The sequence below is a fragment of the Ascaphus truei genome, chromosome 2 (genome assembly GCF_040206685.1).
Source record: "Ascaphus truei isolate aAscTru1 chromosome 2, aAscTru1.hap1, whole genome shotgun sequence".
In the NCBI taxonomy this organism is placed as follows: Eukaryota; Metazoa; Chordata; class Amphibia; order Anura; family Ascaphidae; genus Ascaphus; species Ascaphus truei.
In genome coordinates, this window is record NC_134484.1 from 286,618,314 (window position 1) to 286,645,421 (window position 27,108).

The following is a 27,108-nucleotide window of genomic DNA, read 5'->3' on the forward strand; positions in this document are numbered from 1 at the left end:
CTCCTCGGTCTCTTCTTTGTGTGTGAGTGTCAGTATTGGCTCCAAAAAGGATGTTGCTGTCAGCTGCTGTCTCCAGGGGAGTAATCCTTAGTGTTTGTGAGCACTCAATCTCCACATGCAGCCGCCATTTAGCCTTTCTTCTCACACTTGAAACCGGAAAAAACTCTTCAGGCAAGTCCTTGCCTCCTCACACTGGTGCAGGGTGCTGCCCTGTCACTGTAGGCTCACAGCCAGATATCCCTACGCGTTTCTTCCGACTCTGCGGATTTCATCAGGGGATCCTCATTTTTACCCACATCAATTGGCAATACCTTTTTATTGCTTTTTTTTATTTTTATTTTTACCTTACTTACCTTACCTTATTTTTACCTTTTTTTTATTTTTATTTTTATATGTTATGCACACTTCTTTTTTGCTTTTGTGTTTTTATCTAATAGTCACTTTTAGTTTTTCCTGCCAGAATACATTTAGTTATTTTCACACCACTGTTTATTGGGCATATTTGCCTGGTGCAATTTCTTGCCACATCTATCAGGGCTGCAGCAATTTAGGTGTAGTGTGTGAAGGGCGCTGTCTATAATTTCTGTCACTTTAATATATATATATATATATATATATATATATATATATATATATATATATATATATATATATATATATATATATATATATATATATATATATCTTTAGCCTATTATTTGATTGGGTATTATGAGGTTTCCAACTTCTTCCTTTTTATGTATTTGTCTCTAAGTATAAAGTTTAGTCGACATGGAGTCCATGGCTGGTTTCTATAGTATTATTTATTTTTCAGAAATGATAAGATACTGTTCTATAGAGTACATCCATGGGCTTAGCCTACACAATTATAAGATGTCCATTAGCATTATGTAATTTGTGTACTTCTATTGTTGGCTTAATACTATGTGATTATTTTCTCATTGGATGACAAATACAAATGATCAAAAGGTAATCTTCACTTCTTAAGGTAATGCATCAATTACATATACAACAGTATTTACAGGGGCATTTATGTACAACTATGCAATGTCTCTATATGAAGAATAGAGAAGGGTTCGTATATTTCGCTCAGAAAAGGATGCTTTCATTCATATGCATTTATTTTTAACATACTCTGAATTTCTGTAGTAATTTGGATTTTATTATGTTAGTTAGTAGTCTGTATGGTTACAACAAGTTACTGTGTATCTTTTTCACTCTCTGGGTTCCTATGTTAATGGGTTCTGTGTGTTTTTTATATTTAGTTACAATAAAGTTTTGTTTGTTGTGGTGCACGCGAGTGCGCGCTGACGTCACCTCTCCGTGTCGCTTCAGACTGTTTCAGGAAGTGAACGGGGAGGCGTGGATAGCGCGAACGGCGGGTACTTAAAGAACCCTGTGAGTACTGTTTATTATGCACCTTGATAAAGAGCTGTGTGCTGGAAACGCGTTGGTGGGGGCCATGGGTTGCCCCGTCATGTAATTTGCTGCCGATGATCCATTAAATATTTTATTATTGGGACACACTCTCTTGCAATCTGATTCTTGTACCCAGATGTAAGTAGTGCTCTTTTTTTCTGGAAATCGACTTAAAAGGATACGGACAAAGTCAAGGCAATCATAAACTGGCCACGTCCGCTATCCCTCAAGGCTGTGCAGAGATTCCTCGGATTCGCTAAATACTATCGGAGGTTTATCAAGGGTTTTTCTTCAGTGGTAGCACCCATTACGGCCTTGACCCAAAAGGGGGCTGATCTGGCCCTGTGGTCTCCCGGAGCCATCGGAGCTTATGAAAAGCTAAAGAAAGCCTTCATCTCCGCACCAATACTGGTACTACCCTTGACCCTCGAAGTAGATGCTTCAGATGTCGGAGCAGGGGCAGTAATTTCTCAGAGGAGAGAGCCTCAGACCACGCTTCATCCGTGCGCATATTTTCTCTAAAAATTCTCTGCCGCTTTGAGGAACTAAGATGTGGGAAATCGGGAACTCCTTGTTATAAAGATGGCATTGGAGGAATGGAGACACCTACTTTAAGACTCCCATCACCATCCTGACCGACCAGAAGAATTTACTCTATATTGAAGGTGCGCGTCACTTGGGGTCTCGACAGGTACGATAGTCCTTGTTTTTTACCCACTTCAATTTTATCATATCTTACATTCTCGGTTCCAAGAATGTAAAAGCTGAGGCACTTTCTTGGCAATTCCTAGTGGAGGATAATTTGGAGGATCACCAGGAGACTATCCTTCCTCCAGTCTGTATCTTTTCAGCTAACGTCTTCATTGCACGGCCATTCCTGAGCAGCATTCCTGAGGGTCTAAGGGTTTCAGAGGAATGCCTGTTCACTCCTCCCGCAGACAAGTATTGTAGTGGGGTCACTCATCTAAGACAGTGGGTCACCCAGGTACAAGGAGGACAATCGACTTCTTGGAACGCACCTTCGGGTGGCCAGGTATGCGAAAAGACATTAAGTACTTTGTGTCATCTGCGCACAGAACAACACGCCCCGCAACAGACCTCCAGCTCTTCTTCAGCCCCTTCCTATTCCGTAGCGCCCTTTGACCCACCTGTCAATGAATTTCATTGTAGAGCTGCACAAATCCAGGGGGATGGAGACTATTCTTGTGGTAGTGAATCGCTTCTAGAAACAAGCACATTTTATCTCACTTAGGGGTCTACCCTGCGCAGCCAGACTGTCCAAAATATTCATAAAGGGCATCTTCAGACTTCACGGAACACCGCAGGTCATCATCTCAGACCCCGTGGGGTTCACAGTTCGTCTCCAAGTTCCGGAGGGCTTTCTGCCTGAAACTAGGCATCAAATCAAATTTTTCCTCAGGCTAAAACCCACAGACCACCGGACAAATGGAGAGAATGAACCAATCTCTTGAGCAGTTTATCCGCTGCTTCATATCTTCATAAATTCAGTAATAGCCAAACCATTATATTTAATATTCAAGGACTCAATTTCCACAGGCTCAGTAACACAAGATTGGCGTAAAGCAGATGTGATGCCTATATTTAAAAAGGGTGTTATATCACATCCAGGGAATTACAGACCTGTAAGCCTGACTTCATTAGTGGGAAAACTACTTGAAGGTTTAATACAGGATAATATTCAGGAATACCTAATGGAAAACAAATCATTAGTAATAGTCAGCATTGATTTATGAAGGATAGATAATGCCAAACTAACCTTATTTGTTTCTTTGAGGAGATAAGTAGGAATTTAGACCAGGGTAATGCAGTTGATGTGGTCCACTTAGATTTTGCAAAAGCTTTTGATACGGTTCCACACAAGAGGTTCGTGAACAAAATAAAGAAAATTGGACTCAGTAATAATATATGCACCTGGATTGAAAACAGGTTGAAGGATAGACAACAGGGTTGTCATAAATGGAACTTTTTCAGTTTGGGCTAAAGTCGTGAGTGGTGTACCTCAGGGATCGGTACTAGGACCCCTGCTTTTTAACTTGTTTATTAATGACCTTGAGGTTGGCATCGAGAGCAAAGTCTCCATCTTTGCTGGTGATACTAAATTGTGTAAGGTAATAAAATCAGAGCAGAATGTAATTTCTCTCCAGAAGGACTTGGAGAGACTGGAAACGTGGGCAGGTAAATGGCAGATGAGGTTTAATAAAGATAAATGTAAGGTTATGCATTTAGGATGCAAGAATAAACAGGCGACACACATTAAATGGGGATAAATTGGGGGAATCTTTGATGGAGAAGGATTTAGGAGTGCTTGGAGACAGCAGGCTTAGCTTTATTTAGCTTTAGATTTATTTATATTAGAAAAGAGGCGTCTAAGAGGGGATATGATAACTATATGCAAATATATTCAGGGACAGTACAAGGAGCTTTTAAATTAACTATTCATCCCAAGTGCAGTACAAAGGACTCGCAGCATCCCTTTAGTTTGGAGGAAAGGAGATTTCACCAGCAACAAAAGGAAAGAGTTCTTTACAGTAAGGGCAGTTAAAATGTGGAATTCATTACCCATGGACACTGTGATGGCAGATACCATAAATTTGTTCAAAAAAAGGTTGGACATCTTTTTAAAAAGGAAAGGTATACAGGGATATACCAAATAAGTAAACATGGGAAGAATGTTGATCCAGGGATTAATCTGATTGCCAATTCTTGGCGTCAGGAAGGAATTTATTTTTCCCCTTAATGGTTTTTTTTGTTTGCCTTCCTCTGGATCAATAAGTAAGTATAGATATAGGATAAAGTATCTGTTGTCTAAATTTAGCATAGGTTGAACTTGATGGACGTATGTCTTTTTTCAATCTCATCTACTATGTATATATGTAACTATGTAACAACTTGCGCAACGAATCTACCCAACAATCTAAGGGGAAAGTGGGGCGATAGACAGCACACTGATTGCCACAGAGGGTTTGATTACTGATTTCATTTGCTATTCTCATTAACTATTTACATTGACTTTTGTGGACTCCTGGTGCTATTTTGCAAGCTGTGTTCAGCCTTTACTGTATTATTGCCAGCAGTGTCCTGTGGTACTTGAACTACTGGCATTGACTATAGTGGATTCTTGCTGCCCTGCTATAAGCTGTATTTAGCCTACACTGCATGATGGCTATCTATTTTCAGGGGTGTCCGATTTGACCAGTGATAGGGGAAGGAAGGCTTAGGGAAGTACCTCTGAGACCCTTTGGGACCAGGGGGAAAGGGCCAGATGAAGAGGAAGTCCCTCAAAACGTCACCCCCTAGCATACGTTCCGTTCTCCGTTTTTTGTGTAGTTTACTTGTGTTTCATGTTTTTTTCCCCTTTTCCTTCCCCCCCCCCCCCCCCCACCCCTCACTTTGTGACATGCCCATTGTGACACTGGTTTCTGCAAACACATTTGATTTATTTCTGGTTTGTTTTATTATTAAATATATTTTCTGCATTACAATTGTTTTCATCATTTAGCCATTAGACAGTGAGTGCTGGTACTTACGTAGATTTGTTAGTACCCAACAATCCCCTTTCTTTATCAATTATGTTTTTCATCCCTTCACTCTTCCGTCCTCAGTTCCCAGTTCCGGGGCTCCCACCGCAGAAGATAGGATCCAATCCCTCCAGAAGTCTTGGGAGAGGATTCAAAGAAATTTGACACGCCATATTTCTACAAAAGAGACAGCCTGATCGTTATTGCCGGGAGACTCCCACCTACTTTCCGGGACAGAGAGTCTGGCTATCTACAAAGAATATTCACCTCAAAGTAGCCTCACTGAAACTGGCGCCTAAATTTATCGGACCTTTTTTCATTCTAGAAAATGTCAACCCAGTCGCCTACCGGCTAAAGCTACCCCCGACAATGAGGATTCCTTCGGTATTCCATGTTTCTCTCTTGAAAGCTTTCGTACCAGATCCCCAACCTTCCGCTCAGGACATAACACCTCGTCCCATCTTAGTGGACAGCCAACAGGTGTTCGAGGTTCAGGCCATCCTCAACTTTAGGCTATCAAGGGGGAGACTCCATTATCTCGTGCATTGGAGGGGATTCGGCCCAGAAGAGCGGGAATGGATTCCTTTAGAGCAGGTACATGTTCCCAGGTTGATTCAAGGCTTCCACCGAAGATATCCGTCAAAGCCATCCCGGGGTCGCCTGGAGGTCTCCCCTAAAGAGAAGGGGAACTTTCAGGATCGCGCATGGCACTTCCTGCCGATCAGCCGGAGTCGGCCATTCCTCCCGGACGTGCGCTCGCAACTCCTGCAAGGAACACAACCTTGGCGTCGGCGCACCCGTCTCGCACCGCGAACTCCCCCCCCCTGCACGTGCATCTGAGAAGCAATGACAGGACCATCCTCAGCTGTGTTACTCCTGGATCTAAGGTAACTGCTTCTTATCAGCTCTCTACATAATGCTAATACACTCCCTCCTGCCTCCTCCTCATTGGTTCATCTCCCTACTTATATCCACTCAGTCCTCTGTCTTGTTGCTGAGCATATTTCCTAGTTTATGCACCGTGCTCATTGCAGACTGAGCTTGCTTGTATCTGAAACTGTCTTGATCTCCATTGTGACCTCTGCCTGTACCTGACCTGTCTCTTCTACATCCCTTGACTTTGGCGCGTTATTGGACGTCTGCTCTCTCCACTCCACGACCTTGGCTTACGGACTACGACTATTCTCCGCTCTCCAACCCCGAACCACAGCAATATACTGACCTACCTACAGTACATTCTCCTACCCTGACACGGCTACACATCCCTGTCTCTGCTATCCAGACCTGGCCCCATGGTTGTAGGGTGGCGGTATACACATCCCGACCTCGGCCCCGCGGTCTAGTCCAAGTTGTAGTGAGCATCCATGACAAAAACATCAAATCCAGCTAACTTCTGCATGGTCATCAACAATATATTCCAGCCTTCTAGCTATCAACAACCATGTAATATCATTACTATTATATATTACTTTGACAAATCCCACTGACATTGCAAATGCATTCAATGAATACTTTATGGGGTGTGCTACTAACTTATTAGCGAAATGCAACCCAAACTACAAACATGAACCTCATTCTGGGAGTACACCTATAGCCCCACCCTCCCCCAACATTGCCCATCATTTTGAATTTGTCCTATTATCTGAAGAGATTACACAAGTGTTTCTGCAATTAAAACTAAGCAGCCAATGTGGACCTGAACTACTGCAATCAACATTCTACGACTTAGTGACAAAGCCATTGCCATCCCGCTTGGTTCCCTAATCAACTCTATTTTCTCTGCAGGACATAGACCTGGAAAACTGCCAGAGTTGTCCCAATTTTCAAACGTGGTGACAAAAACACTGTCTCAAACTACAGGCCAATCTCTCTTCTCCCAATACTATCCAGAGTCATGGAAAAATGTGTTCACCCAATTAAGTGATTACAACACCAAGACAAATTTCCCTATCCAATTCCAATTTGGCTTTCGCCCCAAACACTCCACGGCAACTACCCTCCTAAAAGTTTGCAATGACATCCAGTGTGGAATGGAACTGGGACAACTTACTGGTGCAATATTCCTAGATTTTGCAAAGGCTTTTAATACCGTTAATTATGTTATCTTGCTAAACAAACGTCAGTGCTCTGGAATAGGGAAGCATACTTTAAACTGGTTTCATTTCTGCCTATTTGGTAGATCCCAACACGTGTCTATCTCGGGCTCTAGCTCCAACACTTTGGATATCACTTGCGGTGTTTCGCAAGGCTCTGTTCTGGGGCTCCAACTCTTCACAGTGTTCATCAATGATCTTCCTACAGCTTGTAAGGGAGCTTAAATACACATATATGCGGATGACACAATCTTATATTCACACAGCCCTAGCGTCTCCAACCTTGGACACATACTTCAATTTGGCCTTTTGAGACTTCAAAATTGGATTTCCCAAAACAAACTGTTTTTAAACACTGACAAGACTGTAACAATGGTATTTGGGACCAAGGCTTCGTTTGTAAAGTTTCCAATGAATGAGCTTCTGATCAGAACCAAGTCTAATACCATCCTAGCCACTGTTACTAGTTTAAAATATTTGGGCATATGGTTTGACTCCCATTTAACATTTGGGTTGCACATTGATATCCTGACATACAAAACCTATGCCAAACTAGATGTACTTTATAGGAACAAATCCTCCCCAAGTCTGATGGTCAGAAAGCGGATCACACAGCAGATACTAATGCCAATCATAGACTATGGAGATACAGCACCCCAAATTCACATTAGCAAACATAATACTCTCTACAATTCAATATGCCGCTTTGTCCTCCAATGCAACTACAACACACATCACTGCAAAATGTTCAAAGCACTAGATTGGTCATCACGTCAGTCTAGGTGCAAAGTTCATCTTTCCTGTCTTGCCTTCAAATCCTTTTGGGCAAGATACCGCCTACTTCAACAAGCTCCTCACGCCTACCACATGCAGCACTTATCATCTGAGATCTGACTCCAAAAGACTGTTCATGGTCCCAAGGTTCAACAAAGTATCCGTCTGTTCTCCTTCTCTTACTGTGCACCCCACAACTGGAACAATCTACCTGAGACTCTCACAGTCGCCACCATTCTAAATTCTTTCAAAACTAATGCTGTCTCAAATTTTAATCTGGTCTGTAACTGTTACATACGCCTATAACATATATTATCTTTTACTGTGCATGCAATATCTTGTATATAATGTATAAACAACACACAGAACCCCAGCAAGTTCAATTTTGGAATCCTTGAGCCCCCATAATATATATACAGTGGCGGCCGCCTTTAGCCTCGTGCGGCCGTAGCGGCGCAACTCTGATAACCGCGGGCAGATGCATTTTTTTTGGTCCGGAGTGTATTGCGGTATTTTAGCACTCGTAATATTAGCATTTTATTAGCGCTGTCTGCAATACCGTCTAAAAACTCAGGGGGGTGTTCGCGAGCTGTTGTCTTCGAAGTCTAATACTTTAGCAGTTCAACCTACGTCAGTACACAGTCTGCGTGTGCGAGCGCAGTAATTGTAAATTTGCATATTTATACATGCATTTGCAGTGCTGTACTGTATGTCTCATTTGAAAATTGTTGAAACGCATAGGCGTGTACAGTACTGTAACAGTATCACATTTCAGCATATACAGCGCTCTCCCCTCGCTCGCCCCTGCACACACACACAGGATAATTTACTGCACTGCAGTATTTCAACTTCTTATCTTATCTACAGTACAGTACACCTCTCCCACACCATTCCTTTGAATGTGTGTCTTTCTGGTTTCAATCACATTCCTGCTTGATAGCTGATGATTACTGCGCATGCGTCTGTAAGTTCACCACTGCTTGCTTGCGAAGTTCAAGAGTGAGTGACCAAAAAAAAATATATATTTTTATTTTCTCCTCATTTTTTATTTTTATTTTCTCCACAAGCCTGCCTAAACCATCTTGATATTACGATATTCAATCTGTGCTGTAGCTTTTGACTGCTACACTGTGCGTTTGACTGCACATGGTTGATTTGTGTGCTTTTTATGTATTTGGGGGTGTAGGGATTAAATTATTATGATGACCTGCCTTTTGAAAATATGCCATTTCTTTGAACTGCAGTACAGCTAATCCTTCATGCAGCTGTACCCTGTACCCCCCTCCCCCACGCACACACACAAGCCTCGCTCAAGGATTTGAACCTCTTATCGACAGACACCTCTCCGGAGCCATTCCGTTTCTAAAGCTTGCCATTGTGTTTTTAATCGTCCATCCCTAGCCGAGCATCACCTCTCTGCGCTTGCGTGCCTAATTTTTCTATTGTTGGCTTAGAGTCACCTCTCTGTAATCCTCTTTGGGAAGGGAGCTAGCTGATGATTACTGCGCATGACTCACCCATCCACCCCCCCAACCCTTTGAGGCTTTATTTACGGTAACGCTTTTGATAATCCCTTCTCGAATTTGATATGTAAATCTGATTTGCACAGCACTGTGAAATTTATAGTTAAAAAAACCATTATCTGATTCATGTTGTTGATGCAGTAAATTACCAGTCCCTGAGGGCCGCAAACAGGCCCGGGTTCAAGGTTATCCTTAAAACCGGGGCTGTTTGCGGCCCTCGAGGACTGGAGTTGTGCAGGCCTGACTGACTGTAAATGTTTTGACTTTCTGTACATAAATGTTTTCACTAGCAGTAAACCATACACCTGTTGATGTTTTGAATTGCTGTACACTTAAAATGTTTTTACATTGTATTTGTAAATAAATGTTTTTGTACTTACTCCACCAATAAAAGAAAATGTTGATTTGTTTTAAATTATTCTATTGTCTCCTTTTATACTGTAACAAAATACAGTGTTTCTAGAACATACTGTATAGTACTGTCCAGACATACTGTACTGTATACTGTAGGCATGCTCAGTACTGTACATCACAAGAGTATTACAACAATATAGAGGCGGCACATTTTATTTGAGTGCGGCTAGCTCCGCAAGCCTGGGGATGCCCCGGCATGCTAGCCGCACTACCTCGGTGTGCCGCGCGTCATCGACACGCGGTCACGCGTCATCGGGTGCCTGCGCCCCCTGCATGCGCGTCCAGGGCTCCCCGAGGGAGCCCTGGTGTCCCGCGATGTGGGGGACGGCGGCAGGGGGTTTCCGGGGGACCCGGCGGACCCGGCAGCGGGAGGGAGAAAGCCCCGATCGGAGGGCGCTCCTCCGTGTCTTCGGCGTGCGCCCGGCACCCTCTGGCGCGCGCCAGGTTACTGCTGCGGCCGAGAACGGCCAAATGCTCGAATAAACTCGGCCGCAGCAGTACATGCTGTACGGGTATAGAATACACATATGTACTGGAATACATGTAGAATAAATGCATACTTTTATTTTTTTCGGGTTTATTATACAGTATATATAAAAAAAAGTATTGTAAACGGTCTGAAAACAACAGCATACTGTTTCAGGTATTCTATCCTAATCAATAACAACGGCCACTAAACTGTAGACTCCAGTACATGTTTTTTTTTTTACTCAGATTAAGCAATGTGCAGGCATTGTAACACACAGCGATATTAGCCATCGAAATCCCTCCATTTGCCGTTTTCTGCATGAGATGACAAAGTTTTCTTTTCTGAGGAACAAAAAAAAGTAAAAGTTTTACTGTAATGGTCAGTCAGTCCCCCTAAAGAAGTTCCCACAGTCAGTCCCACCAATAATTTTCTCGGGGGGCGTCTCCTGTTCACATGTGCATGAGCCTACCGTCAATGTGATGACACGCATATGCGTTTCAAGAAGGTTCCAATGCGCATGCGCCTAGCTTTTCACCAATTGTGTAGTATCTACTGTAGAAGCTGCTCAGCCAATGATATTGCTTACAGGAGAATCGCTTGACTTTTGAATCGCAGTGATATTGATATTTCAAAAACAGAATAAAATACGGCAACATTACTCACCATAGACTTTCCCAATCAGCTGGCGCCGAGCCACTGCCAGTCCCATATTCTTGATCATACACGTCGTTGACAGATGACAGCGGGACTACTACAACTGTAGTCAGCTGATGAGGCTGGAAATCGCTTAGGTACATGCAAGCTTGCTCGAATCTGTACGCAAAATCAGGCTCAGGCTGCAGGTATCCGGGCGGGGGCAGACAGCAAGGGTTGCCGGTCACCAGGTTTTCACTGATGGTCGGACCGTTATTGGAAGCTGCCGCTGTCGCATTGCTTGCCAGCGACTGACGTTTCTTAGTTGGTTTTAACACAACCTTTCGCCTTTTGCAGTCTCCATCATCATAGATACGGGAAAAACCCGGCAATACACACCAATACCCTCCAATAACATCGGGATCAATACGAAAAAAAACATGGATCACTACATAACTTTTTCCTTATTGCACGCTTCCACACATGAGCATCTGGTGAAAATGTGTAAAAGTCATAGTTTTCGATAAAATACTGATAAATTTGAACAACTGTTGCCATCTTATCATCTGTTGCATTAATTGCGGCCCATATTAAATAAGCGTACATTCTGTCAGGTTTTTGGAACACGGACTGCAGTTGTGCACTCATGGCGGGACTCTCAGGACAATAACCAGACCAGAAACTGTGCTTGTCTTTTTTTAATATGAAAAGCCTAAATTGATACATTATTGTAACTTCTTCCTTCAGTCCCACGGCCAATTTACAATGGACCACTGGGGTATTTTTTTTAAACACCTGCAAGTCGACACATTACTGAAGCGCATGCACATTACAATTCATGAATATCTGCCATCTGGCGGATACGCAAAGAATTGCAACCAATTAAATCCTAACCATTATCAATAAACACATATACCGCGCATCAACCGCGGGTGTGAATGCAACATGAATGCGGTCAGAATGCGGCATAAACGTGGTGAAGTGCAGTGAAGTGCGTGGCATTCGGAAAAAAATCCCGAAAAAATTCGGAGATGTTGGAGAATAACAGGGGCCGCGGCTGTATGTATATAAGTGTCAAAAAGGAGAGCTATTGAGCGTGGCAAATGTATACAATAAGCGACAGAGAAGCCCAATGCTACATCCAATATGACAAAAATACACAGTCAATTACTTACTGTATGTATTCTCTTGAAAAAGGGTCATTTAGTTTAACCCTTTGGCCAAAGCAAAGCCTACAAGCAACAAAAAGGCAGATACAGTTCGCAGGTCCTAACACTACCAGATAATGTATAACCCTGTTCACTTAATTAAACTATATATTTGTAACCATGTATTTGTCATCATAACTCTATGCCCAAGACATTCTCGTACATGAGAAGCAACTCTCAGTGTATTACTTCCTGGTAAAACATTTCTATAAATAAATAAATGTTGTAGATAAGTTATAAAAGTTTGGTTTTAATGTATGCTTTTGTAAGTTGGAAAGGGTAGTCAGGCGGTTCACTGCTGCCGTCTGGGTATGAAATCGAGAATCCACACGCTATGAGTTTAAAAGGTTGTATTTAATGAGTGCATATACACGGAAAAGTATATTGCTACCGAGAAAACTCTGACGCGTTTCGTCCACAGGTAGGGACTTTGACAAAGTCCCTACCTGTGGACGAAACGCGTCAGAGTTTTCTCTGTAGCAGTATACTTTTCCGTGTATATGCACTCATTAAATACAACCTTTTAAACTCATAGCGTGTGGATTCTCGATTTCATACCCAGACGGCAGCAGTGAACCGCCTGACTACCCTTTCCAACTTACAAAAGCAGCAAAATGAGTTTAAAAGGTTGTATTTAATGAGTGCATATACACGGAAAAGTATACTGCTACCGAGAAAACTCTGACGCGTTTCGTCCACAGGTAGGGACTTTGACAAAGTCCCTACCTGTGGACGAAACGCGTCAGAGTTTTCTCTGTAGCAGTATACGTTTCCGTGTATATGCACTCATTAAATACAACCTTTTAAACTCATAGCGTGTGGATTCTCGATTTCATACCTAGACGGCACCAGTGAACCGCCTGACTACCCTTTCCTGTTTACTCTACCTTGGCTGGAGCACGCGTCGCCGCACTTCTGGATCAGAGGAGCTCCCTGTCAGCATTGGCGTCTGGACTTGGCGTGTCAAGATTGTGAGTAATAACCCCCTTCTCCCCCCAGTGGGGATTCCTACCGTGTGTGACACCGGGTTTGTGAGGGCAGTGGCGGAGGATCGCGGTGAGTCATAAGCTGTATATAGTTTCCTTACAGGAGACACGGCTTTACCGCATTTCTTATATCCTCCCTACCACATCATAGCCCCGTCCCGTGGCTTAGTCACGAGCATACGGTGCTTAAGGGTTTCACATTACCTCATATTCTTATCAGTGGGACGCTGAACGGGAGTGCTTTTATGTGATTATCTATCCATTTGAATTCTTTTGTAGAGCTTATGTGTGCGCAATTTTGGTAGCATCGGTCATACCTTGGAGCAATTCTGGGACATTTTATATGCTTTTGTAAGTTGCTGTATTGTTGGAGGAGGACTTCTAATTCAGTAGTATCTACAGGACAGGAAGGTAGAACCTAAAGCGCAGGGAAAGAATAGACAAAAAAACAGAACACAGTGCAATCTGTGGGGGAACCAGGGATAACCCACCCAATGAAGGAACTCATGAAATAGCATTATATATGCAATAGGCTGGAGTGAAACCAGAACCAACTACCAGAAGGTGAAAAGATTATCAATCTTTTTTTATGTGGTATTCAAACTGCCACGATAGTAATACACTTTCAGATAGTAATGCGCGGTTTGAGATCAGCCCAATGGCTGTTATAGAGGGATGTCACATCTAACTCTGTGCCTGTGCTCCTCCGTGCGTGCATCCGTGCTTAAAATTTAAAAGTTCTTCCATGCTCTGTGATGGACCCCTGACTAAGCCGTAGCAAAATGCGCAGGGTGAACGCGTGAGCTAGAGAGAGAGAGCCCAGATGTACTGTAGATGCTGCCAGCTGTCTGGTTGATCCATCCAAACATCGCAAGAGGAAAGGTCCAAGAAGAACAGTTATTTTGTGAGTTCCTTCAATGCAGGGGATTATTCCTGGTTCCCCCACAGATTATACTATGGTCTGTTTATTTGTCTTTTCTTTCTCAGTGCTATAGGTTCTACCTTCATGGACACTTTGCTTTCTCTCTGGGTGAGAGCGAGAATCTGAGCTGCAGGGACAGATAAGGATTTATTTTGTCATATTTTCACTTGCTTCACTTTAATCAGTGATTTGTTAGGTAGTTTTATTTTTTCTTTCCTCAGTAGTATATACAATTGTATATACAGTGGTTTGAAGAAGTATGCAACTCCAACTAATAATGACACATTTTGTTGCATTTCAAATAATTGTATGCACAGTTTTTCAAAACCTTTTTTTAGTCTAAGCTACAAAGCTGTTGTGGTTAAACTGAACACTATAATATGAAGAGGATGTTAAATGTCAGCAAAGGAAATGTACTGATTGCATAAGTATTCAGCCCCTTAAGTCAGGACCTGGTAGGAACACCTTTTGCAGCAATTACTGCTATCAGTCATTTTGGCAAGGCATCTACTAGCTTGGCATAGTAGAATGGTGACATGTTTGCCCATTTTTCACAGGAAAATGTATCCAGTGCTGATAAGTTTGTTGCAGATCGTTGATGGACTGCAATCTTCAAGTCAGGAGTTTGACTGAGCCACTCAAGAACATTAATTCTCTTCTTGTTCAACCACTCCAGTGTGGCTTCGGATTTGTGTTTTGGGTCATTGTCCTGCTGAAATATGAATTTCCTCCCCAGTTTCAGAGTCTTGGCTGACTCAAATAGGTTTTCCTCAAGGATTCGCCTGTACTTTGCACCATCCATTCTTCCCTCTATCCTGACAAACTGAAGAGAAGCATTCTCAAAATATGATATTGTCGCCTTTGAATTATTCTTGTACCTTTCTCCTACTTTGTGCATCCCTACCACTTTATCCCTGACTTGTTTCTAAAGCTCCTTGATCTTCATGGTTTTTTTGTTGGATCACTATGTGAGTTGCAGCTTGAAAGTGTTTATATACCTGAGGGAAATGATCTACAAATGAAACCACTTTGATTACACACAGTGTGATGTGAAGGGGTACCAAGGCTCACTAATAAAGGTTCAGCGCACCTGGGTACCCCTGATCCATGTATTGAGGCCCTAGAGTGTCAGCTCTTGGACCCAGATGTAAGAAATGCATTACTGTGACTGTGTGCTAATTTTGCGACATTAAAGATTTTTCTGTGTTTTGTCTTTCTTGGGGTGCTGGGACCAGGAGATTTCTAGGCTTTAAGTTTCAGGGTAGGTTTGCCGGAGAAAGTCTTCACAAAATGTGTCTGTGTTCCGGAGTGATAGGATTACCCAAAAGTTGGATCCGGGAATCGATTGAGATTCTCGGATACAGCCAAGCACATTACTCCGGGCAAACTCCAACCCTGAAAACGTTCTTGCGACTCACCGCCAGGATTCCTGCTGAAGCATAATCCAGAGCAGGTAAACGAGGCATGAAGGGGTTAATGTATACCTACACCATACAGGGGGATCCCTAGTATAAGGATGGGTGCCCAACTACATGCCAGGTACCCTGAACCTGGTATAGGGGTTCAGGGGATGCAGGGAAAGCTGAGTGATTTTGTGTGTAAAAAGTTTAAAAGTTATTTCTAGAGTGTGCCAAGTATGAGGCTAGTGAGTTTGGCAATATATACCCCTAACTCCATCCCTGACACCAGAACAGGGACTTACACATTTTTATCAGACGAAATACAGGACACAGTATGTTTTATTAAAGGGTTATGTTTAATAGGGATATATACTGATAAACTGTGAATGAACTGTGGGATTTCCAAGTCATGGATTCCGAGGGACCAGATGGCTACCAAGCTCGGTGCCTATGGGTCTGTTCGGAGTCCGGACTTGAAAGCCTCAGGGATGCCAAGGTGTTAGACCAGGAGGGGAACTGCAGTTCTGCTTGAGTATCCACATCGTGGGCTAAAACAGGGCAATCCGGACACCATTTGCCAGAGCCCAGACTCTGTGGAGATAGAAAAATTGATCTGAAGCACTGCAAAAATAGGAGAACTGGAGGATGGATCAATGTTAGAAAAAATATATATTTTATTGCTGCATAGAGCCCGTACAGGAACTGTAGACAATCTCTGATGCGTTTTTTGCCGTCACCTGGCGGCACTTTATATTAGAGTATAAAAGACTCTGTGGAGCCTGGAGCCACAGGGAGCTCAGTATGCAAAGAGGAAGAGATGCCAGGTTGGCACATGTCCTTTTGCAGAATAAAAAAAGGTGCCCCCCCCAGCATTACAATACCAGCAAATCGATGATTGGCTGGCAGGAGAATTCCCACGCTCTGATAGGCTGTAGAGGTTTGTGAATGGGACACTGAAAAACCATAAGAAACCTTGCAGCCAATCAGGAGTGCAGATTCCAAGCACCAAACAAACAGCGGCAAATTCAAAGATGCTCTGTGCTGAATAGATGAGCCGCCTTCAAAGATTTTGAGTGAGAAGATTTTGTAAGTCCCGCTGTTTGAGAACATAGCAGTTGCGGCTGGCATCTCATGCCAAAATCAGTTGCAGGACTTTCGTGAGTACCTCCCGGACATTGGAAAGGGCTCCTACAGAGATAATTTTTGTGAATTTCATTTAAAGGACAAGTTTATTCGTTAGCCCCGTTCCCAGTACGTTTGTAAACTGTGTAAATTGTGTTACATTGTGTATATGTCTTTTCCTGAAATAAACTACAATTTATTGTAATCTGTTTTTCTCTGTAAATCTTACTTCTTTATATTCTATATGCATTTTCTAACTTTATAACTATGGAGTAGTTTTTGTAGATTCTATATGCTAAGTCTTATTTGAAAGTGTCATGTAATATGCTCAAGTGCCAACAAAATATGAACAATTTGCAGAGGGTGAATACTTCTGCACACCACAGAATGTTCCTCAAAAGTCCCTCCAAATACATTAGGGAAAGATGCCTGTGCTGAAAAAGAAACACACCTGAGGTACCGTTGGAGATATGCTAATGATCATGCAATGTATATTTAAATGAGTCACACCTCCTAAAATATATCCTTAAGACCAGTACGTCTAATGGCCCTTGTGATGTAGGGGGTACCAGTGTCAGACCCAACAGGATTAGAACCAACATCCCTGCCATTCAGGGAAAAAGCTCTAGCAGTGAACTAAAGCAGATGCTGGGGAAACTCCACTGTTACACATCTCTCAGGGGTGCTCATATTTATGCACAAGGAACATTGAAATGGCAAACAGAAAGTGGAAATAGTATTTTTTGAAAGGAAGCTAGGGGGAGGGGGCTACAGGTGTGAGAAGAAATCATCTAATGCTTTAGCTGCACTTACATTTTTTAGCCAAAAAAGGTTTATTGAATGGGTTAGAAGCTTGTACATAGAAAATAGATTTTTGTTCTAATGAAAATAGCCTGCTTTACATTATATATTATATTCTACATTTCATTGCCTGCTGTTTTCAGTTACATATATTTTAGAATACTCACACGATGTGGGATAATTTAAATAGTGCGGGATACTGGCACCAGATACCGGGGCTATATCCCAGAAGTATTGGGTCCCCAAGGCTGAAATCAATGTGGTTCAGCTCAGGAGACCCCCTGCTCCCTTACACTATTAGTAAAAATCCCATTAAAGCAGGTTCATTACCTCAGCGGCTAGCCGCTAAGGCAATGAAGTGGTTAAGACACAATAGCTCATATATTGGGGGCATAGGGAGTGAGTGAAGGGAGTACTTGGCATAGGGTGGGTGGTTAGGACTACCGGGAAGGTTGTGGGATGAGTTAACCCCTTCATTACCATAGTGGTGGTAACCACTATGGTAATGAAGAGGTTAACCCCTCCCGCTACCCACCCGAGAGACCTAACCACCCAGAAAAAAAATAATGCACCCAAGCGCACCACGGATTAATATAAAATGAATCAATATTTAATAACCAGTCAAACAGCCCACAAAAACACAATAAATAAATAATAAAGCACAATACTACACATGTAACAATTACAAAAAATGCATGGTTACTCCCAAATAAGGATGCTAACCCAATAACAGCTTCAGTGAAGCACAATAACAACAGCAACAAAAATAAATTACTTTAAACCAGAAAAATCCCACTAAACATTCACTGATGAAGTGTCAATCGCTAAAAACTGATCTAAAACCACAATGAGGGGAGCAAGTACTGACCATAAACGGCAGCGGGTGCCATGTGAGAACGCAAAATGTCTGTACTGCACGAACGCATGGCGGGCAGTTCTCTCCGCTGGCGCTTCCTGGTTGCCTCGCTCCAGCCAATGGGTGAATGCGCAGAGATCCCTATTGTGACCTCTATGCGTTTTGCAATCCAATGGGCAAACTGGGCACACGAATCAATCCTTGGAGCAATACCTCAGATGTTAAATTAATGAACATCAGAATGATTGGGTAGAACTCCTACCACTGGCTGAATTTGTCCGCAACAGTCTATTCCACGACTTTCCGGGCTGTTCTCCATTTTTTGCAGCATGTGGTTACCGTCCCTGTACCCTTTATTTTCCAGCAACATGTGTCCAAGTGGCTGATACCAGGGCACAGAACTTGCAAGACCTTTGGAAAGGGATTCAGGCACCCTTCAATCGGCTAATGAAAGACAAAAGAAGTCTGCGGAAAAACATCGGAGGCCATCACACTCATACTCCATCAGGGATAAAGTATGGCTATCGACGCGGAACATCTGTCTACGCCAACCTTCGGATAAACTTGGACCACGATTCATTGGTCCCTACAGCATCATCTGGAAGATCAATTAGGTCACTTTTCAGCTGGGACTTCACTCCTCATTAAAAATTCCCAACACTTTCAATGTGTCCCTCTTGAAACCCGTGGTGAGGAATCGCTTTTCAGAGGATCCTCCCCCTCTTAGATCGGTAACTGTGAAAGGTCAAAGTGAATATGAGGTACAACAGATACTTGACTCTCGTAACTCCAGTGGATCGATTCAATATCTGGTGGATTGGAAGGGGTATGTGTAAGGATTGAGACACGCCGTTCACGGCGTGTCTCCCACTTACCTGCTGCCTCGCCTGACACCCTCGTGGCTCGCAGGGACGCCGGAGAGAGGCGCGCGAGTTCCTGCACAGTGCGCGCGCACGTTCTTCTGTCTCTTCTGCCCTCGGATCAGGGCGCGGGGCCGCGCACGCAGCCGCAGGCGCTGCTACACGGAGGCGCAGCCACACGGAGGCGCAACCGCCTCTTAAAGGTACAGTGAACAAAACTGTTGCTGCTATTGAATGCAGCCAGATTGCTGCCCTTTATGCCTCATCTCCTGGGACTCATAAGGGACCTATCCCTGCTGCAGCTGGCTCCTTCTACACACCCCTTTATGGCTGCAATCCTATTGGACCCTCACTCCTTTTATATACCTGCCAAAATCACTGGTTCTTTGGCTGAGCATAGTTCCAGTTGTCTTTACCATTCTCTGCCTCCCTAGTTCTATTTTTACAGACCTCCTCGTGTACCAAACCGGCTTCCGCTACGTCTTCCTGTACCTCTGGCATCCCGAACTCGGCACACAGCTACTCGACTCTCCGCATCTCTGGCATCCCGATCCTGGCTTACGGTAAACGACAACGTCCCTCTCTCTAACCTTGGATTTGGCAAACGGCACTCTCTACCAACCGTACCTCTCCTGCCCCGATCCGGAATCCCCGACCAATCTACTTTCAAGACGTGTCCTCGTGGCTGTGGGTGGTGTTCCTACCTTCCCACCTCAGCACCGTGGTTCCGTCTCGTTTGTGGTGAGCACATCCTAACATTATGCTCAGCCCAACAAACATGGACCAAGCTGAGGTGGAGCGGACTTTAAATGCCCATTCTGCTCTGTTTACCAGATTAGAGACTTATTTGGAGCAATCCGATAGACGGATGGATACCATACAGCAAATCCTCCACTCTCTTACTCTTCAGGTCCGAACCCTCACTCGGCAATCTCCACTCGTGGCACCCCCTGCACAGCCTAATCCTTTTTCGTTATCTCCGTTCACTCTGGAACCACGTATTCTGCCACCAAGACATTATGCGGGGGATCCTCAAGGATGTCGGGGATTCATTAACCAATGTCTTGTACAATTTCGTCTCTCTGCCTCTCGCTTTGTGTCTTCTGTCTCCAGGGTTGGCTACATCTACTCCCTTCTCACCGACCAGGCACTGGCATGGGCCTCTCCCATCTGGGAGCAACAAGGGGCGCTCACACAGGACATCGATCTCTTCGTTGAGGAATTCCGAAGAGTTTTTGATACACCAGCACGGAAGTTAACGGCAGCGTCTGCTCTTCACCACATTAACCAGGGAGACCGTTCGGTTGCTGTATATGCGGTGGAGTTTCGCACTCTTGCTGCTGAGACGGGTTGGAACGATGACGCCCTATCTTCCGCGTTCTGGCAAGGATTATCGGAGATCCTAAAGGACGAGCTCGCCGCACGAGATCGTCCTACTAACCTAGAGGACTTAATCGTTCTGGCTATTCGGGTGGATCAACGCCTGCTGGAACGTAAATACGAACTTTCTCATTATCGTTTACGGGTTCCAAGAACCCTTGCACCCTCCTTCGTGGCTCCGTCACCTTCTTCCGGGGACATTCCTGAACCCATGCAGTTGGGGGGCAACAGACTATCTCCGGCTGAGAAATTACGTAGGCGCACGGCCGGTCTTTGCATGTACTGTGGCAATTCCACTCACGCCGTGTCCCAGTGTCCCCATAGACCGGGAAACGCCAGCTCCCACTGAGATCCGGGAGAGTTTCATTGGGAATACTGACCCTTTCTTCCATCAACCAAAACATCCTTGCCACCAGGATAGTCTTACCTATAATGCTGTCTGGAGAGGGGTTCCACACCCGGGCACGGGCGTTCATTGATTCCGGTTCTGCAGGTAATTTCATTGATGAAACTTTTGCTAGACAGAACAATATCCCTTTTGTCAACAAGGAGATGCCTGTAGGTCTGGAGGCCATCGATGGTCGACCTCTAAAGCCAGCATTTATCACGCTTCAGACGGTACCTCTCCTACTGCAGTTCGTGGACGTCCATACAGAGATCATTACTCTCGATGTCATCCACACGCCCTCTGCTGAGTATTTTGGGTCTTCCCTGGCTTCAACTTCATAATCCTCGCATCGACTGGACGGATCGGGAACCGGTTCAGTGGGCTCCTTCTTGTGCCTAGACATGTACCAGGGTTTTCCAGAGGATTGGAGGAGTGTCTACCATATCCGAGAAGATCAACTCCTTACCTTCTGTGTCCGGGGATTTCAGTGACGTATTTGACAAAGCACGTTCTGAGGTACTACCGCCGCACCGTCCGTTTGATTGTCCCATTGACTTACTTCCTGGCGCACCTCTTCCCAGGGGAAGATCCTATCCTCTCTCTCTCCCAGAGACAAAGGCTATGAACACCTACATTGCCGAGAACTTGGAGAGGGGTTTCATCAGAAAGTCTTCCTCCCCGGTCGGAGCAGGTTTCTTCTTTGTCAAGAAGAAGGACGGATCTCTCCGTCCATGCATAGACTATCGGGGTTTGAATAATATCACCCGCAAAAATCGCTACCCCCTGCCTTTGATTCCGGAATTATTCAACCGCCTCCAGGGAGCAACCATCTCTTCTAAATTGGATCTGAGAGGTGCCTACAATTTAGTAAGGATACGAGAGGGGGACGAGTGGAAGACTGCTTTCAACACCCATGACGGCCACTACGAGTATCTTGTTATGCCCTTCGGGTTGTGCAATGCACCAGCAGTTTTCCAGGATTTTGTCAACGAGATCTTTCGGGACATTCTCAACACTTTTCTTATTGTTTATTTAGATGACATCCTCATCTTTTCTAAGACCGCTCAAGATCATATTAAACACGTTCAACAAGTACTATTACGTTTGCGGGAGAACCATCTTTTTGCGAAATTGGAGAAGTGTCAGTTCCACCTTAAATCCGTGGCGTTCTTGGGTTACGTTATCTCGGATTCCAGTTTCAAAATGGATCCGGAGAAACTTAAAGCTATCTTGGAGTGGCCTCTTCCGACTACTCGCAAAGCCGTGCAACGCTTTTTAGGGTTTGCGAATTATTATCGACGGTTCATCCGCAATTTTTCTGATACCGTATCCTCCATAACCGCCCTCACTAAGAAAGGGGCAGATCCGTCATCATGGTCAGTGACCGCTAAAGAAGCGTTTGAGAGTCTCAAGAAGGCTTTTGTGTCTGCTCCCATCCTCACCCACCCAGATCCTGGACTCCCGTTCACCTTGGAGGTAGATGCTTCGGACATTGGGGCTGGGGCTGTTCTGTCCCAGAGAACTTCTCCGTTAGCCAGACTGCATCCCTGTGCTTTCTTTCTAAGAAATTCTCTTCCGCCGAACAGAATTATGATGTCGGAAATAGGGAGCTTTTGGCGATCAAATTGGCGTTGGAAGAGTGGAGACATTTCTTAGAGGGTACTGAGACACCCATTACCATCCTTACGGACCATAAGAACCTCCTTTACCTGGAGGGGGCACGTCGGTTGAATGCTCGACAAGCCCGCTGGGCTTTGTTTTTTTCACGATTTAATTTTCTTATTTCTTTTATTCCTGGCTCCAAGAACCTAAAGGCGGACGCTCTATCTCGACAATTTCTTGCGGATGACAGGTCCGAGGAACAGCTTGAGTCTATTATCCCCTCTAGTTGTATCCTGTCTGCCAACTCCTTTGAGGTCATGAGCAAAATTCAGTCGGAACAGTCACAGACTCCGAGGGGACTCAAGGTTCCGGAGGGAAGACTCTACACGGCACCTCAACACCGCAAGAAGGTCCTGGAGTGGTGTCATTCATCTAAATCGGCAGGACACCCAGGGATACGGAAGACCAACGATCTGGTTCAACGTACCTTCTGGTGGCCAGAGAGGGCTAAAGACGTAGAGGAGTTTGTCAAAGCATGTAGCATTTGCGCTCGTAACAAGGTACCTCGTGTCAGACCCGCTGGGCTACTCCTTCCATTACCCATTCCAGATCGTCCCTGGAGTCGTATCTCTATGGATTTCATTGTGGAACTTCCAGAGTCCAAAGGGAAGAATACTATTTTAGTGGTCATCGATCGTTTTTCCAAACAGACGCACCTTGTTCCTTTGAGGGGTCTTCCAAATTCCCCAGGCTGGCAGATGTGTTTATTCAGGAGATTTTTCGCCTTCACGGAGTTCCTTCTACCATTGTCTCTGACCGGGGCTCGCAATTCGTGTCAAGATTTTGGCGTGCCTTTTCCAAAAGGTTGGGGATCGCTCTTCAGTTCTCCTCAGGATACCATCCACAGACCAATGGGCAAACGGAGAGGGTCAATCAAAGCTTAGAACAATATCTCTGATGTTTCATCACGGATACACAGGAGGACTGGGTGGATCTACTTCCTTGGGCCGAGTTTGCCTTGAACTCTCTCCGCAACGACTCTACCCAAGAATCTCCGTTTTTTATAAATTATGGATTCCATCCTTCCCGGTTACCCTTCTCTTCACTACCATCAGGGGTGCCAGCAGTGGACAAACACATCTCTCACCTGAAGGTTTTGTGGTCTAAGATACAGGAGAACTTGAAGGTAGCTACAGGGAGACAGAAACTCCAAGCAGATCGCCTTCGACGACAAGTGCCGGAGTTCGTTCCAGGGGACACGGTGTGGCTTTCATCTAGCAATATCCGGTTGAAGGTTCCTACCATGAAGCTTGCTCCCAAGTTCCTCGGTCCCTTTCCCGTGGTTAGGAGGATTAACCCTGTGGCTTACGAACTACGACTTCCACCTTCTATGAAGATTCCACCAGTTTTTCATGTATCTTTACTCAAACCAGTGTTTCGCAGCCCTCGCTTTTCCAAGAAAACTTCTTCTCCACCTCCGATTATGATTTCGGGTCAACAGGAGTACGAGGTCCAGTTTGTCCTGGATTCAAGAATTTCCAGAGGAGGAGTACAATACCTGGTTCACTGGAGGGGGTTCGGTCCAGAGGAACGTTCATGGATTCCTCACCGGGATCTTCACGCACCTCAGCTTCTACGGGCTTTTCATCGCAAAAACCCTTCCAAGACTTATCATGGTCGCCCGGAGGTCGCCCCTGAAGGGGGGGGTACTGTAAGGATTATGGAGACACGCCGTCCACGGCGTGTCTCCCACTTACCTGCTGCCTCGCCCGACACCCTCGTGGCTCGCAGGGACGCCGGAGAGAGGCGCGCGAGTTCCTGCACAGTGCGCGCGCACGTTCTTCTGTCTCTTCTGCCCTCGGATCAGGGCGTGGGGCCGCGCACGCAGCCGCAGGCGCTGCTACACGGAGGCGCGGCCACACGGAGGCGCAACCGCCTCTTAAAGGTACAGTGAACAAAACTGTTGCTGCTATTGAATGCAGCCAGATTGCTGCCCTTTATGCCTCATCTCCTGGGACTCATAAGGGACCTATCCCTGCTGCAGCTGGCTCCTTCTACACACCCCTTTATGGCTGCAATCCTATTGGACCCTCACTCCTTTTATATACCTGCCAAAATCACTGGTTCTTTGGCTGAGCATAGTTCCAGTTGTCTTTACCATTCTCTGCCTCCCTAGTTCTATTTTTACAGACCTCCTCGTGTACCAAACCGGCTTCCGCTACGTCTTCCTGTACCCTCTGGCATCCCGAACTCGGCACACGGCTACTCGACTCTCCGCATCTCTGGCATCCCGATCCTGGCTTACGGTAAACGACAACGTCCCTCTCTCTAACCTTGGATTTGGCAAACGGCACTCTCTACCAACCGTACCTCTCCTGCCCCGATCCGGAATCCCCGACCAATCTACTTTCAAGACGTGTCCTCGTGGCTGTGGGTGGTGTTCCTACCTTCCCACCTCAGCACCGTGGTTCCGTCTCGTTTGTGTTGAGCACATCCTAACAGTATGGTCCTGAGGAAAGGAGTTGGTCAGGATATTCATGCTCCAGCCCTGGTCAAGGGGGTCTACTGTCAAAAGCCAGAACAACCAAGACCTGGTTGCCCTTTAGTTTGACCCTGAAGGGGGGAATATTATAAGGGATCTGTCCGAACATCCAGGATGACTGCTGACAGGAAGTGACATCATCTTTTCGAAGCTACCATGGTCATCATGCTTCATGGCAATCCCTGCCCTCGCAGGAAGTAAGCCTCGCTTTGGACCTCATTGCCAGCAACTGCCTCTGGCCTTTAAGTAGCAGGCAGTTGCTATGCAACTTTGCTCGTGCAAAGTACGTTGTACCTTGTCTGTCTGAGCTCTGCCGTTGCCTCTGTTTTGCCTGCCTGTGCTTAGATCTCGTTTGGACCTGACTACCCCTTACCTGCCGCCTGCCTTGACCTCAGAATTGGACCTGACTACCCCTTGCCTGCCTCGACCTTGGAACTGGACCTGACTACGCCTGCATCCAAGGCCTCTGATCCCAGGCCAAGTTTGGTGTACTACTCCCTACCTCTGCCCTGCGGGTCCATATCCTGTCCTGCAGTCAGCAACGTTACACATGCCCCGCACTAAATGAACCAAGGAAGAAACAGAGCAGCATTTCAGAGGTCTTGCACAAAGTAGGCAATTTATTGAAGTCATATCAACGGTTCGGTCACCAAATTGGAAAAAAGTAGATGACAAGTCTGTTGCAAATTGTTGTACCTTAAAGTACTCTCATCTGCTATTGGATATGTGATAAGGCTATTAAGTCTAAGAAGTACTATATGATCTATTTAAGTCTACAGGAACAGCTGTGATTACTAACTTATGCACTTAGACATGGGCAAGGAATTACAGAACAGTGTTGCCCTGCCCTTCCTGACATGATGATAATAATGGAAATTTGTTATAGGATAATCTAAATTTAAATCATTATAATGTTGTTTTATGTGGGGGTATAAAGTTCTCTCAGGTCCTGAAAAAGTTGACACTAACACTATACAATGTTGCAACAATGTTTTTGAAGTGAAACTTCTTTAACGGCACCTACCACGAGTAAAATTCAATGGCAGTGAATGGAGTTGATGGAGACAGATGTCAGTGGTGACGGAAGTGACGTCACTGCTGGCAGAAGAGGCCATCAGCAACATCAGTGTTGCCAGTTTCCACCAGCAGGAGTCACTAGACCAGAGAGGAGGAACATACACACACATAGTTCTGTTTGGAGATATGCCTGGGACATAACCCAACCTTCAGTTTGTGATCAGGGGGAACTTTCAAACCATTAGTCCGACAGTTCCCAAAGTAGCCAGAAACCTGGGATACGATAAAATGGCCACATCCATGTTTGGCCATGCTGGAGCAGGAGATGCTATTACGAATATATCCGTACGTCACTCGCTATGGTCCCACAAGTAGCGTGGCTGCCATCTTATTATAGCCCAGGCTGCCTGCCTCTTTGAGCGAATAAAAGCTTCCAGGAATGATGGCAAACCTTTACAACAAACCAGAACTTTCTACTAACTGCTCAGCCCCGATCATATCCGCGTGGACATTGTTGCAGCATAATGACATTATGTTACTTTTTCCAAATACCACAGACAGCACCTTTCAATCCCTTCCGAATATGATGCATCCCAGTGAGCCGCCGAACACCCCCATGGCCCTGTACTTCGGCCAGGGGGCTGGCTCCGACAGAAGGCACCAGCAGCAGGATGCAGCTCAGCTGTGGGAGATAGTGATGGCTGCTCTGGGCGGGCGACTCAGACAGACCCCCCCCCCCCGTGTCCACAGCTTTGCGGGGGGGGGGGAGAGGGTGGGCACGGCCCTGACAATAACACACACCAAACAGAGAGAGACACAAACACTGACTGACACACACACACACAGAATTAAGTTACTATAAATATAGTGCAAATAGATAAAACGCGCGTTCTATGTCAAACTTCTTTGTGTTTTGGCACTGAAATTATGTTTTGATTATTAATTAAAAACATCACCATTACAAATACAATTTCTGTGACAAAACATTGACAAAAGTGAAAGAAGTTTCACTTAAAATGCACGTGATCGGCACACAACTTTTTTTTACTCTTACTGAATGTGATTATGGCTCTGATTCTGCTACACTCTTTTTACGATATACTGTAGATTCTTATATGACCTTTTTTGTAATATGGTTTCTATCAATGTATACATATCCC

At 44.9% G+C, this 27,108-nt stretch overlaps 1 protein-coding gene across 1 annotated transcript in view; it reads right to left on the reverse strand.

Moving 5' to 3' along the window:
- Nucleotides 1–27,108, reverse strand: part of FYCO1 (FYVE and coiled-coil domain autophagy adaptor 1) — a 778,329-nt gene that overhangs the window by 372,833 nt on the left and 378,388 nt on the right. The gene's annotated exons all lie outside the window — the stretch shown is intronic.